At 42.4% G+C, this 13,322-nt stretch overlaps 1 long non-coding RNA gene across 2 annotated transcripts in view; it reads right to left on the minus strand.

The window, feature by feature from the left end:
- Positions 1-13,322, minus strand: part of LOC140622801 (uncharacterized) — a 36,509-nt gene that overhangs the window by 18,418 nt on the left and 4,769 nt on the right. Inside the window, exon 3 of one of the 2 annotated variants that reach the window (XR_012022465.1) lies at positions 6,218-7,400. The exons of the other annotated variant lie outside the window; for it this stretch is intronic. This is a non-coding gene — a long non-coding RNA (uncharacterized lncRNA). Of the gene's footprint in view, positions 1-6,217; positions 7,401-13,322 lie in introns of those variants that run through there. 2 annotated transcript variants of the gene reach the window in all.

The raw sequence follows: 13,322 nt of genomic DNA on the forward strand, positions 1-13,322 counted from the left end.
CTTCTCCCTCTGCCTGTGTCTCTGCGCCTCTCTCTCTCTCTGGGACTATCATAAATAAATAAAAATTTAAAAAAAATTAAAAATAAATAAATAAATAAAATAAAACTAAATAAATGGACACAAGGCAACCGTAAATAAGACAAAATTTCTAGGTATCCTTTCACCAAAATGTAGCTATATGACTAAGTTCTGGCCTGTGTGATGAGAGCCAGGGTGATAGATACAACTACCATACCAGGTCCTGCCTTTGAAGAGGACATGTGTGCCTGCCCCTTCCTGTTTTTCCCTTCCTTCTAGGGTCTGCACTGTGGACTTTGTGGCGCTCTTTATGCAGAAGGGATGCTGCATGTAGTAGCAGCCAGGTTTACATCCTAACTACTACCTCCACGAATGTGCCATATTCTGGGAGTGGGGCCCAGGAAGCAAGAAAGGAGAGAATTATTTTCTTGCCTTTAAGGAGCTCCAAATCTCCTCACGAGGAAATACCTCTGAAATCATGTGATCAGTGCTGTGGTGGACCAAGGACCTTTGGAGCTCAGCAAATACACTCACCTGCCATCCTCTCACCTGTCCATCCAAGCAGCTCTCCAGCCATTCACACTCATCCGTAGATGGATTTTCATCTATCACCCACCACTCATCCTTCCATTCAGCAGTCCCTCTCTCCCACGCAGCTTGTAAGGATCCTGCAGTGATTGCTTGCAGAGAGTTATGCAGAACTCATTCTGATGTATTTTTCTAGAATCAAGCCAATCAGAATGCACTTTTTACCACCATTTTAACAGACGCCAAGATCATCACACACATGCAATATAATAAGATTTCTGATTCAAATCACATAAGACATGCTACTTTGTGCATATTTTTAGAGTTTCCTCAATAAGAAAAACGATATGTTCACTACTTTTTCTCAAGTGGTCCCTCCCACTTCTCCTGAGTCGGATGTGACGCCAGTCCACAGTACAGCCAAGCCTGGGGAAATTCAGGCAGAGAGGAAGTGTGAGTTTGGTGTCATCCATAGCAGTGCATTCCCCTAATTCTCCAGAGAGCTCGGGTGACTACAAAAGAAGCCCAGCAGATTTCATTCACCTCCCAGGAACAAGGCTCAAACTCTTCTTCTTCTTTTTCTCAGGCCACTTAAACAAACACACACACACACACACACACACACACACAAAATTTCTTTTTTGAGAGAGAAAGAGCATATGCAAGGGGGGGGGGTAAGGGAGGAGGGGGAGAGAATCTTAAGCAGGCTCCATGCCCAGCAAGGAGCCTGACACAGGGCTGGATCTCACCACCCTGAGATCATGACCTGAGCTGGAAGCAACAGTTGGACCTTAATCAACTAAGTCATCCAGGCGCCCCTTAAACAAATTTTGAAAATTCATCCTAATAAAGCGAAAACCAAGGATGCAGATTATGGCAGGAACATAGTCAAGCATGGAATTTTCTGTTTCCTTTAATGAGAAAACATAGTTGTTGCTAATAAATAACATAGCTCAAAAAATAAGAAAGTAGAAGCTCACGTGTTGATCCCCCAGGAACAAATATGAAATGTTATTTATCAAACACGCTGTGAATTATGTGGTTTAAAATATTCAAGAGCAAACTTCAAACACATTGAATTGAAGCCGTTAAGTCACATTACTGACCTATCCTGCTGTGGAGATTCTGGGTAGAGGTGGTTCCAGGCACTAGGCAGCTGGGCCCTGGAGGCAGCGCACCCAGGGGAGAGGAACCGCTCTTTAGCTGGTGTTAGGTGTCCTCAGAGACTCATTACACTCTCCAAAGCTCCTCGGATTACCAGGCAAAGTTGCCTCTCACAATATTTGCAGAAGGAAGCAAAGCACTGTCCTTCCAAGCTCACCTCTATGTTCAGAGTCTGTAGAAGTCTGTCTCCCTATTAAATACTTAGAAAGTAGCTAAGAGCTAAGCTTTTGTTGAGCTCTGGCTTCAGGATGAATGAGTTCCATCTCCTAGAACCAGAGTGACCTTCCAGGGCCTCAATTCTTTCATTCCTAAAATGAGATTAATCATAATGGCACTTACCTCATAGAGTGTTATGAGAATCACAGCCCTCGGTTGGTGATAATTATCATTACTTACATGTAATTATTACTAGTAATACTTCCTCCAGACTATTGCATGGATTGCAGGATGTCCAAATAAATAAGATTTTAGGGACTCCTGAGACTGGCAGCGAGGAGGCAGGGCGTGTAGAGGTTAAGAGTGGAGGCTTCTTGCCTGACTTCCTTCCTGCCTCTGTTTGCTTCTGGCCACTTAGAAGCTGCGTGCCCTTGGGCAAGTTACTTACCCTCCCCGAGCTTCTCTTTCCTCATTTCCACAGTGAAAATAATAATGGTGCACATTTCACTATCTGGAAGGAGGCTGGGCCAGAGCATCTGAGCTGTTCAAAGGGCCCGTACATGTTCCCATGTCCTTCCTACTCTATTAATAGGATAATTATGTTATTCTATCAACAGTACCTATCTCAAAGGGTAGTTATGAGGCCTGAGCACTTGCAGAGCCCTTTCCAATAGTGCCGGGCAATAACTATGTGGCATTAATGTTATTATTACTGATCATCTGCAATCTGTAGATTAGGAAAAGCAAGGCCCAGAGAGACTGAGACCGCATCCCAAAGCATGAGGCTGGCTAGTGGGTGGCAGGGCCTAGAATCCAGGGGTTCTGTTGGGGGCCCCCTGCAGCTGCCCAGCCTGGGAACTAGACAGTTCCTCTGCCTCCACTCCCCACCCCACCCCCGGGGGTGGGAGGGGGGGTGCAGAGGCACCCTGGGAACGGAAAGCTGGCTGTGCTCCAAGTCCCAGGGGCCCTGGAGTCCTGCCCCCGCTGCACCCTCCTGCAGCCCCAGAACAAAGTAGGCTGCGCCGCGGAACATTCCAGCCCCCCAGGGCCGGGCGGGACCCCGCAGAGCCCCCTCCCCGGCCTCCGCGCCCGGCCCGCGTGCGGACGCGATTGCACCGGAGGAATTCGCCGCCCCCCGCCCCCCCCACTAACCTCCCGACCCGCCTCGCAGGAGGCCGCGGGCCGCGGGGGGCGGGGCAGACGGGCGCCGGGGCTCGGCCGCTGGGCTCCGGCCCGGCGGCCCCAGGGCCTCACTTCAGCCTTTATAAGAAACGAATGCAGCCTTTTGTTAAGAAAACAGGACGAGGAGAACTAGGGAAAGGATCTCCGTGCATCCTACCACCCCGAGACAACTGCTGTTGATTCGGATTGTGTCCCTCCAGACCTCCCCACGCGCAGCACACGCACGTGCATATTAGCAGGAAAGGGCTCGTGCAATTATACCGTTTTTAAATTTTTTAAAAGATTTTATTTATTCATGAGAGACACACAGAGAGAGGCGGAGGGAGATGCAGGCTCCATGCAGGGACGCCAATGTGGGACTCGATCCCATGACCTTGGGATCAGGCCCTGGGCTGAAGGCAGACGCCCAACTGAGCCACCCAGTACCCCATACTGTCGTTTTTAAATTAAGACTTTAGTTTTTATTTTTATTTGTTTTTAAAGATTTTATTGATCTACGCATGAGAGACACAGAGAGAGAGAGAGGGGGGCAGAGACACAGGCAGAGGGAGAAGCAGGCCTCATGCAGGGACTTGATCCCGTGTCTCCAGAATCAGGCTCTGGGTCCAAGGTGGCACTAACCCGCTGAGCCACCCAGGCTGCCCCAGACTTTAGTTTCTAGAGCAGTTTTAGGTTCACAGAAAATTGAGATAGTGGAAAGTTCCCATGTACCTCCTGTCCCCATGTACCTGCTATCCCCCCATATACCTATCATCCCCATCCTCACAGTTTTCCCTATTATCATTATCCTCATCATCCTCACATTATCCCTATTATCAGCTTGCATTAGGGTGGTACATTCATCACAATTGATGGATCAGTATTGATACACTACTATTAATAAAGCCCATAGCTTAATTAAGCTTTCTTCTTTGTGCTATAAAGTTCAGTGTTGATAAATGCATAATGTCACTGGGCCCCCCCAGGTGGCTCAGTGGGTTAGGCTCCAGACTCTTGATTTCAGCTCAGGTCATTATCTTGGGGTTGAGAGATGGATTCCGAGCCCCACACCCCCACAGTTGGCTGTGTGCTCAGCAGGGAGGCTGTTGGAGATTCTTTTCCTCTGCCCCTCCTGCTGCTTGGCACTGGTGCTCTCTGTCTCTCTCTTTCACATAAATAAATAAATCTTTTTAAAAAAGCATAATGTCATGTGTCCCCCATTACAGCATCATACAAAATAGTTTCACTGCCCTAAAAATCCCCTGGGCTCCACCTGGTCATCCCTCCCTCCCCCTGGGACCTGGTGCAACCACTGATCTTTTTACTGTCTTTCTAGTTTTACCTTTTCCAAAATGTCACAGTTAGTCATACAATAAGTAGCCGTGCTTTCTTACATCAGGCTGGCTTCTTTCACTAAATAGTATGCTTTTAAGGTTCCTCCGTGTCTTTTCATGTATTAATAGTTCATTTCTTTTTAATGCTGAATAATATTCCATTGTATGACTGTACCACAGTTTGTTTATCCATTCACCTTTGGAAGGACATCTTGGTTGCTTCTTGTTTTTGGCAGTTGTGAATAAGGCTGGTATAAACATTCATGTGCGAATTTATTACATATTTTCCAGCTTGCTTTTTTAAAAATCACATCATGAATGGCTTTCAGTATTATAAATATAGATCTATATCATCACTTTAATGGCTACATAAGATTCTATCACAGTTTATTTACCCAGCTCCTACTGTTAAACATATAGCTTATTGTCTCTGATTCTGACCCCATAAACATGCCCCCAACTTGTTGATCTACATTTGATAGTATCTTGTAGATAAGGCCTGGCTGCCTGAGTCTTGTGTTCAAATCCCAGACACCTCACTTACTTAACTGCATGACCCTGAGGCAAAGTTTTTAATTCTCTATGATTTGTTTCCTCATCTGCGAAAGGGAAATAATAATTGTGCTTATTGTGAAGATCAAATGAGCTGATACCTGTGAAGCATTTAGAACAGTTTAGAACCTGGCACATGTAAACTCATAGTACAATGTAGCTCTTATAATAGACAACCAATACAGAACCTGAGAAGCTAGGGTGTTCTATAGTCTTTGATGGTTGTTGGTTGAAATCACAAAGAATATTGAGATATTAGTGGTGAAGGGAGAGGCTGAAACCAAGCTCTAAAATCTTTAGTGAGGGGTGCCTGGGTGGCTCAGTCAGTAAGCTCCCAACTCTTGGTTTTGGCTCAGATCGTGATCTGGGGGTCATGAGATCAAATCCCTCGTGGGGCTTCATGCGCAACAAAGAGTCTGCTTGAGATTCTCTTCCTCTGCTCCTCCTTCTCCTCTCTCTCTCTCAAATAAATAAATAAATAAATAAATCTTAAAAAATAAAATCTTCAATGAGCGATTGACAGTAACCAGTCAGCTGGTAGAAGGCTTCAACAAGAATAGGGACTGTTAAAGTCTAAGGACACAAACTTCAAGGGAATAGTGATTTTGTAGAGAAAAGGAGAGATAATCTAGAAAAGTCAAAGTGAAAGGAGAGCAAGGAGGACCCCTAGTCTACCCCTGGGCTTGTGATCTATGTGGTATACTGCATGAAAGGGCTGTAAGAAGAGTGATGTTCTCAGGCAGAGCCAGATTTCAGTGAAAGCAAGAAGGGAAAATGAATGTTTGGAAAAGAAATTAAGGATTTAGGGCATACTGCTGAGGGCAGACCTGAGGTTCAGGTCACAGTGGAAGAATGGGGAAGTTAGAAAGAGAGGGAAATTGGATTAAATTAAGAGATGTACATAAGAGTCTACATGGTGGTGGATGACCATCAATGGAGGTTAAATTATATTAGTTTTAAAATTTTTTAGATTTAATTTTGAATTTAATCAAATTAATTTTTAAACTGAAAAATCTATCATATGGGGATGTCTGGATGGCTCAGTGATTGAGCGTCTGCCTTTAGCTCAGGATGTGTGATCTGGGGATCCTGGGATCGAGCCCCACATCAGGCTCCCCTCAGGGAGCCTGCTTCTCCCTCTGCCTGTGTCTCTGCCTCTCTCTGTGTGTCTCTTATAAATAAATAAGTAAAACCTTAAGAAAAAAAAAAGAAAAGAAAAATCTCTCATATGATTATATGTTTCTTCTTCTTTATTCTGTTCATAAGTTTTAATGATTAATTTTGAATTTATACCAACCCTGCATTCTTAGAATAACATAAACTTTCAGGATGTATTTTCTTTTTTATATATTGTTGAAATCAATTTGCTGTTATTTTGTTCAGGACTTTGTGTTTGTGTTCATTAGCAAGACTGACACATTCTCTTTCTTCTAATATCTGTGGTAGGTTTTAGTGACAAGTTATGCTGGCCTCATAATTTGAGTTTGGGTATGTTTCCTCTCTTCTATTTTCTGAAAGAGTATGTGCAATCATGATATTTTTCTTTCTTAAATATTTATTAGAATTTTCCAGTGAAGCCATCTGGGACTAGAGTTTTCTTTGTTGGAAGATTTAAATTATGAATTCCATTTGTTTAATAGACATAGCACCATTTAGATTTTCTATTCCTTCTTTGTGGGTTTTTGTAAGTTGTAGTTTTTTAGCATCTTTCTCAAACTTGGATTTTCGATGTATTTGAAGACAGAGCTTGTTCATCATCTTATTTTTATAATGTTTGTAGGATCTGTAGCTTTATCCTTTTCTCATTCCTAATATTGGCGATTAATGCCTTCTTTCTTTTATCGGCTTTCCTATGGGTTTTTACGTTTTATTAATGTAAACCCAGAACTATCCTTTGACTTTGATTGTCCTATGTACTTTATTTTTTTGTTATATGAGTTTCTGCTTATCTTTATGGATTCCTTTATACTTTTAAACATTTAATTTGTTGAAACACAGAGTTACCATATGACCCAGCATTACATTTCAAAATATATTCAAGAGAAATGGAAACATATGTTCACTCAAAAACTTGTACATAAATGTTCATAGCAGCATCCTTCATAATAGCCTCAAAATGGAAACAACCCAAATGCCACCAACTGATAATGGAAAAACAAAATGTGTTCTATCCACACATATATCCATATCTATACTGTATTAGTTTGCTAGGGCTGCCATAACAAAATACTACATTCTGGGTGGCTTAAACAACGGAAATTTATCATTGCAAAGTTCTGGAGCCTAGAAGTTCAAGATCAAGATTTGGCAGTTTGATTTCTCCTGAGGCACCTCTCCTTGACTTGCAGACTATACATTCTCACCGTGTCCTCATATGGCTTGTTCATGTGCGTCCTTGACATCTCTCCCTCTTCTTATAAGGACGCCAGTTCTGTTGGGTGAAGGTCCCACACTTTATGACCTCATCCAACTCTTTAAAGACCGACCCTATATAGAAACAGTAGGGGTTAGGACTTCAACGTATGAATTGTGGGGGATATAGTTCAGTTCATAACAATCTTGTTGCATGCTTGCTAACTTTCGTTGCTGTAAGAAATTCTCTGTATGAATATGCCCTGTTTTATTTATTTGTACTACTGGTGATGGGCATTTGGCTAGTTTCCACTTTGAGGGTATATGAGTAGTGCTTCTATGAACATTCTATATCTTTTAGGTGAATATTACACATTTCTGTTGGGTATGTTGGGATGCCTGGATGGTGCAGTCAGTTAAGTGTCTGACCCTTGGTTTGGGCTCAGATGTGATCTCAGGGTTGTGATCTCTGGATCATGAGATTGAGCCTCGAGTTGGCGCTGAGGTCAGGGCAGAGTCTATTTGAGATTCTCCCTTTCTCTCTGTCCCTCTCCCTCCTAATTCTCTCTCTCTCTTTCAAAAATAAATATTTAAAAAAACATTTCTTTTTAAAAATATTTTATTTATTTATTCATGAGAGACACACACAGAGAGAAGCAGAGACATAGGCAGAGGGAGGAGCAGGCTCCCTGCGATGTGGGACTCGATCCCAGGATTCTGGAATTATGAGCCAAAGGCCGATGTCTGTTCAATCACTGAGCCACTCAGGCATCCCTAAAAAATATTTCTGTTTGATATATATCTAAGAATTACTGGGTCCTTATTTTCAACTTTACTAGATACTGACAATCATTTCTTCCATAGATCAATTTACATTCTTAACAGCAGTTTCTGAGAGTTCTGTTTGCTCTATATCTTTGTTAACACCTGGTATTATCTGGGGTTTTCCCCCCATTTTTTTTAGTCAATTCTGGAGATAGTGTGGAATATCTTATGACTTTAATCTGCATCTCCTTAGACTAGTGAAGCTGATTGAAGTTGAGTACTGCTTCTGTGTTCATTGGATATATTTTATTGCAAAGTGGTTATTCATTTCCTGTCATTTTGTTATTGCTTTGTTAGGGATTTTAAATCTCTTCTGACCACATAAAAACACCCCATATTTCAGTCCTGTTTTAAAAAAATCTTTACTGGGGAGCCTGGGTGGCTCAGTTGGCTCAGCATCCAACTCTTAGTCTCAGCTCAGGTCATGATCCTAGGGTCGTAAGATTGAGCCCCAAGTGGAGCTCTATGCTCAAGGTGGAGTCTGCTTGGGATTCTCTTTCCTTCCCTCTGCCCCTCCCCCTATGCTCTCTCTCTCTACAATAAATAAATCTTTAAAATCCAAATAAGTAAATAAAAAATCTTTATACTACAAGGTTATGAAGATGTTCTCTTATGTTTCTTTCTAAAAGTGCTATTGTTTTTGCCTTTATACTTAGATCTCCAGTCCTTTGGAATTATTTTCACATGTGACCTGAGATAAGGAACAAAATTCTTTCTTCCATATAAACATCCAATTAGCCTGACACTGTATATTAAAATGTTTTCTTTCCCAATGTACTGCCATGTTCTCTTTGCTCTAAATTAGGTGACCAAATAAATATCTATTTATTGGTTTATTTGTCTATATTAGGATGACATATTTTATCATTCTATTTCTAGTTTCTCTTTTTTTTAAAGATTATTTATTTATTTATTTATTTATTTATTTATTTATTTAAGAGAGAGTGAGAGTGAGAAAGAAAGAGCATGAGTGGGGAGGAGGGAGAAGCAGGAGCTATTCGCGGGGAGCCCAATGTGGGGCTCAATCCCAGGACCCTGGGATCATGACCTGAGTGGATGGCAGATGCTTAACCCACTGGGCCAGCCAGGCACCCCTCTAGCTTCTATTAGCTTGAAATTTATATCCTTTTTTATTACTCTATTAGTGTTTACCCTAATAATTACAAATCAGTCTAATATTAGTTGGTGTTTTACCTTCTTCTCAGATAATGTAAGGAATTTAGACCACTTTAACTCTGTTTATCATCCTCCTTGACTACTGTAATTTTAAAAATGCATTTTATTATTTTTTTTAAAATGCATTTTAATTCCATATACATTTCAAACCTCACAAGATTTTCTTTTTTTTTCTTTTCCTCTTTCTCCTCCCCCTCCCCTTCCTTCGTCTTCTTCCTTTTCTTCCTCTTCTGCTTCTGATTCCCTTCCTCCTCCTCTTTTCAAGAGTCAATTAGACTTATTTATTTTTCTGCTTGTTTTGTTGCTCTTCATTTCGTCCTACATCTCTCTATTTCCTTTGGATATCTTTTTTCCATTTGCCTGAGGAATAGCCTTTCGGGTTCCCTTTGAGTCAAATCTGCCGGTGATGAAGTCTCTGAATTCTTATTTGTCTGAAAATGTTTTTATTTCAACTTAAATCTTGAAGAATATTTCTGTTCAGTGTAGTATTTCAGCTCTCTGATTATATCCTCACATTGTATTTTGGGCTTCCTTGTTCTTTTTTTAGATTTTTAATATGTCATTCTAATTACTGCTCCTTTAAAGAAAAGCTGTCTGTTTTCTGTCCTAAGATTTTCTTTGTGTCTGAGCTTGTGGTTTGTCTATATGTGATTTTCTGTTTCACATTTTCTTTATGAGTTTGTAGAATTCTTGCATCTTTCACCAGTTCTAGAAACTTCTTAACCATTTTCTCTTCAGATATGTTTCTATGTGATTTCTTTCTCCTTATGTAGGGACTCCAGTTACATGTCTGTTAAAACTTCTCAGTATATTGCTTCTTTTATTTCTATGTTTTATTGAATTTTGACTCTCTATGCTATCTGGATATTTCCTCAGTTCTATTTTTTAGTACATTAGTTCTCTCCTCAGCTTTGTCTCCTTTGCCATGAATTCCACACACTGAGTTCTTATTTGTCAGTTATGGTATTTTTCATATCCAGAATTTCTATTTAGTACTTTTTTATGGTTTCCAAGTTCTTTGATGAAGTTCAGAGGGAATACGAAGAGTTACTTGGCATAGTCACAAACAGGTAGACTCTTGCCCTGAGACTGACTTTGCAACCATCTGAGGAGCTACTGTAACTTACTTCAACATGGACAGTGCCCAGGCAGTGAACAAGCTCTCTGTTAACCAACAAAGAGCTTCTTGGTTTTTGGATGGAAGTTCCAAGGTGAATGGGCAACTTTCTGCTTAGAAGTCTGCTAAAAACAAATCAGTTCAGGAAGGCCTGATGGGTGGCTCAGTCAGTTAAGTAACAGACTCTTGGTTTGGGTTCAGGTCATGATCTCAGGGTCTGGAGATCAAGCCTGCCTCAGGCTCTGTATTCAATGGGGAGTCTGCTTGAGATTCTTTCCCTCTGCCCCCCACCCCCACTCGTGGTCTCTCTCTCTCTCTCTCTCTCTCTCAAATAAATGCATAAAACTTAAAAAATACCAACAAACCAGCTCAGTGGACTGAGTTACATGCTGTTTGCCCCTCTGGGTTTTTACTGACTCATTGGGGCAGTGGCCAATGGCCTGGCCATATGATCAGGAAGATGGACAATGGAAAACTGGCCTATTAAAGGGATGCTTGGGGTGCCTAGTCGGCTCAGTTGGTAGAACATGCGACTCTTGATCTCAGGGTTGTAAGCTTGAGTCCCATGTTGGGTATAGAGAGTCCTTTAAAAAAATTAAATCTTTAAAAGAAATTAACATAAAGGGATGCCCATTTAGGGCACAGCCCAACGGAAGCCATCATGGGAATTTGAGGGGTGCATTAAAGTAGAACACGTCAGTGTCCTTCTTATTTGTGCTGGGTTGCAATTTATGAGAGCAACTGAGTGCTGACACTTGGAGGCTAACACCATTGAAAGATTTTCATTACTTACATTTCCTGCAGGGGGCAAGTTACACCACACAGGGCCATATGGAGAAGCATGAGTGCTGGTGAGGAGACAGAGAGGAATGAGGGGAAGACACAGGCCACAGCCTTTATTAGGGGTTCTTTGGGAAAGGCAAGGCAGCCAAAGGTGACTTGTTTAGGATTGGCTAGTTTGACTAGTTCATCTGGGCTTTGGCATATAGGGGCTGTCACTAGTTGTCTGGTCCCCGGCCCTGGGTGGTTTGGGATGAGGGATGTTGGTGTGGTGTGTTAGAGTGAGAGCAGGTGTTCAGATTACGGGCTCCAGGTCACAGGTGAAATATACACAATTGGGACTGTCAGTTTGGCCTGAGATTAATGGGTGCCAAACAGACAAATACCGAGTCTAAGAAAACACTGTTTGAACATCGTTATAAGAACTCCCTTTCAGGGATCCCTGGGTGGCGCAGCGGTTTGGCGCCTGCCTTTGGCCCAGGGCGCGATCCTGGAGACCTGGGATCGAGTCCCACATCGGGCTCCCGGTGCATGGAGCCTGCTTCTCCCTCTGCCTGTGTCTCTGCCTCTCTCTCTCTCTCTCTCTGTGACTATCATAAATAAATAAAAATTAAAAAAAAAAAAAAGAACTCCCTTTCAGGATCAGGTCATTGGAGCCAGTGAGTAGATATTCTGGTGTGCCCATCTGAGGTAACCATGTAGGTCCATGAAATAAATGGTCCTGGGGGCTGCGACAATGCAGATGTGGTGACTTTAGATGGATTCCTTTTGTACCCTCTGAGGTGCAGCATGCCGATAAGAACTGTTCCATCCTCCAATAAGAGAGGCAGAGACTGCAGATGGCTATGGGGAAATTTCCTGGGGAGAAGGACCTGAACATAGCTGCCAAGTGGGACCAATGCTGGTGGCACAAGGAGGCTGCAAATGGGTTCTGGCAAGAGCAAACACTCCCGCCGGGCTTTGCATACTCAACTCAGAGTGCTGTAGAAAACCTGGAACTGAAGACTCTCTGCCAGTCTGGACCACCAAGTCACATTTCTTCAGACTAAGGAACATGCTCTATAGTCCATAATGTCCAACGATGGGCAGACATTCTCCTCCCCAGTCACAGAGATAGTTTGATAGGAAATTGAAGTGGTGGATTAAAATAGTGGTTGTCTAAAATGAGAGTAGAGAGTAGATACTGGCATGAAGTGTGGCTTAATGCCTGCATGAGTGTGGGCTCATATTCAACATTGGGATGCCAAGGCAGGGTCCCCACTAGATAGATTCTTCTGCTTTTTCAGTGGATTTGGGGAATGGGGGTAGGGGGGTGGATGCCAGTATGTCTAATAACCATCTTTTCCCCATGGGAGGAATTGCATAGACATACTATACACTTGTTAGACTAGCATCCTTGACTATGGTCTAGACCAGCACAGAGGCTGAGCCTAACATCCCTTTCAAAGGTGGAAAGACTTGGGTATAAGTTAAAAGAGGAACTAGTAGCTGAGGGCAAAGGGATTAATGAATGTGTTATGCAATGAGGGAAATTCAAGAATATGTTAACACCTTGAAGGGGGTTCAGAGCAAGAGATGATATTGACTCTTAGCTGGATTATACCAGATGCCTGAAAGGGCAAGCCAACATGACTGAGACCAGTCTTACTTTTGGAGCCTGACGAGATCAAATGGAAACCTCCAAACCTGAGTGATACTGCCTCGGGACACGTTTTGGTCATATGATATGATTATGGACTGGACTAATGATCAGTAACTGAAGGGCACTGTAGTGACATGCCGATATCTTTTAACACTTATTTTTCTGGTTACATCTACCATAGTGTGATAACGATGTAACATTGCATTGTTGGCAAAATTATAATACTGATCTTGACAGTCAGATGTATTGGGAAATTGAGTTAAAAGCCTCTCATCCGGGATCCCTGGGTGGCGCAGCGGTTTGGCGCCTGCCTTTGGCCCAGAGCACGATCCTGGAGACCCGGGATCGAATCCCACGTCAGGCTCCCGGTGCATGGAGCCTGCTTCTCTCTCTGCCTCCCTCTCTCTCTCTCTCTCTCTCTCTCTGACTATCATAAATAAATAAAAAAAAAAATTAAAAAAAAAAAAAAAAGCCTCTCATCCCTATCTCACAATGGCATCTCCAAATGTTACGTATT

The sequence above is a fragment of the Canis lupus genome, chromosome 32 (assembly GCF_048164855.1).
Source record: "Canis lupus baileyi chromosome 32, mCanLup2.hap1, whole genome shotgun sequence".
NCBI lineage: Eukaryota > Metazoa > Chordata > Mammalia > Carnivora > Canidae > Canis > Canis lupus.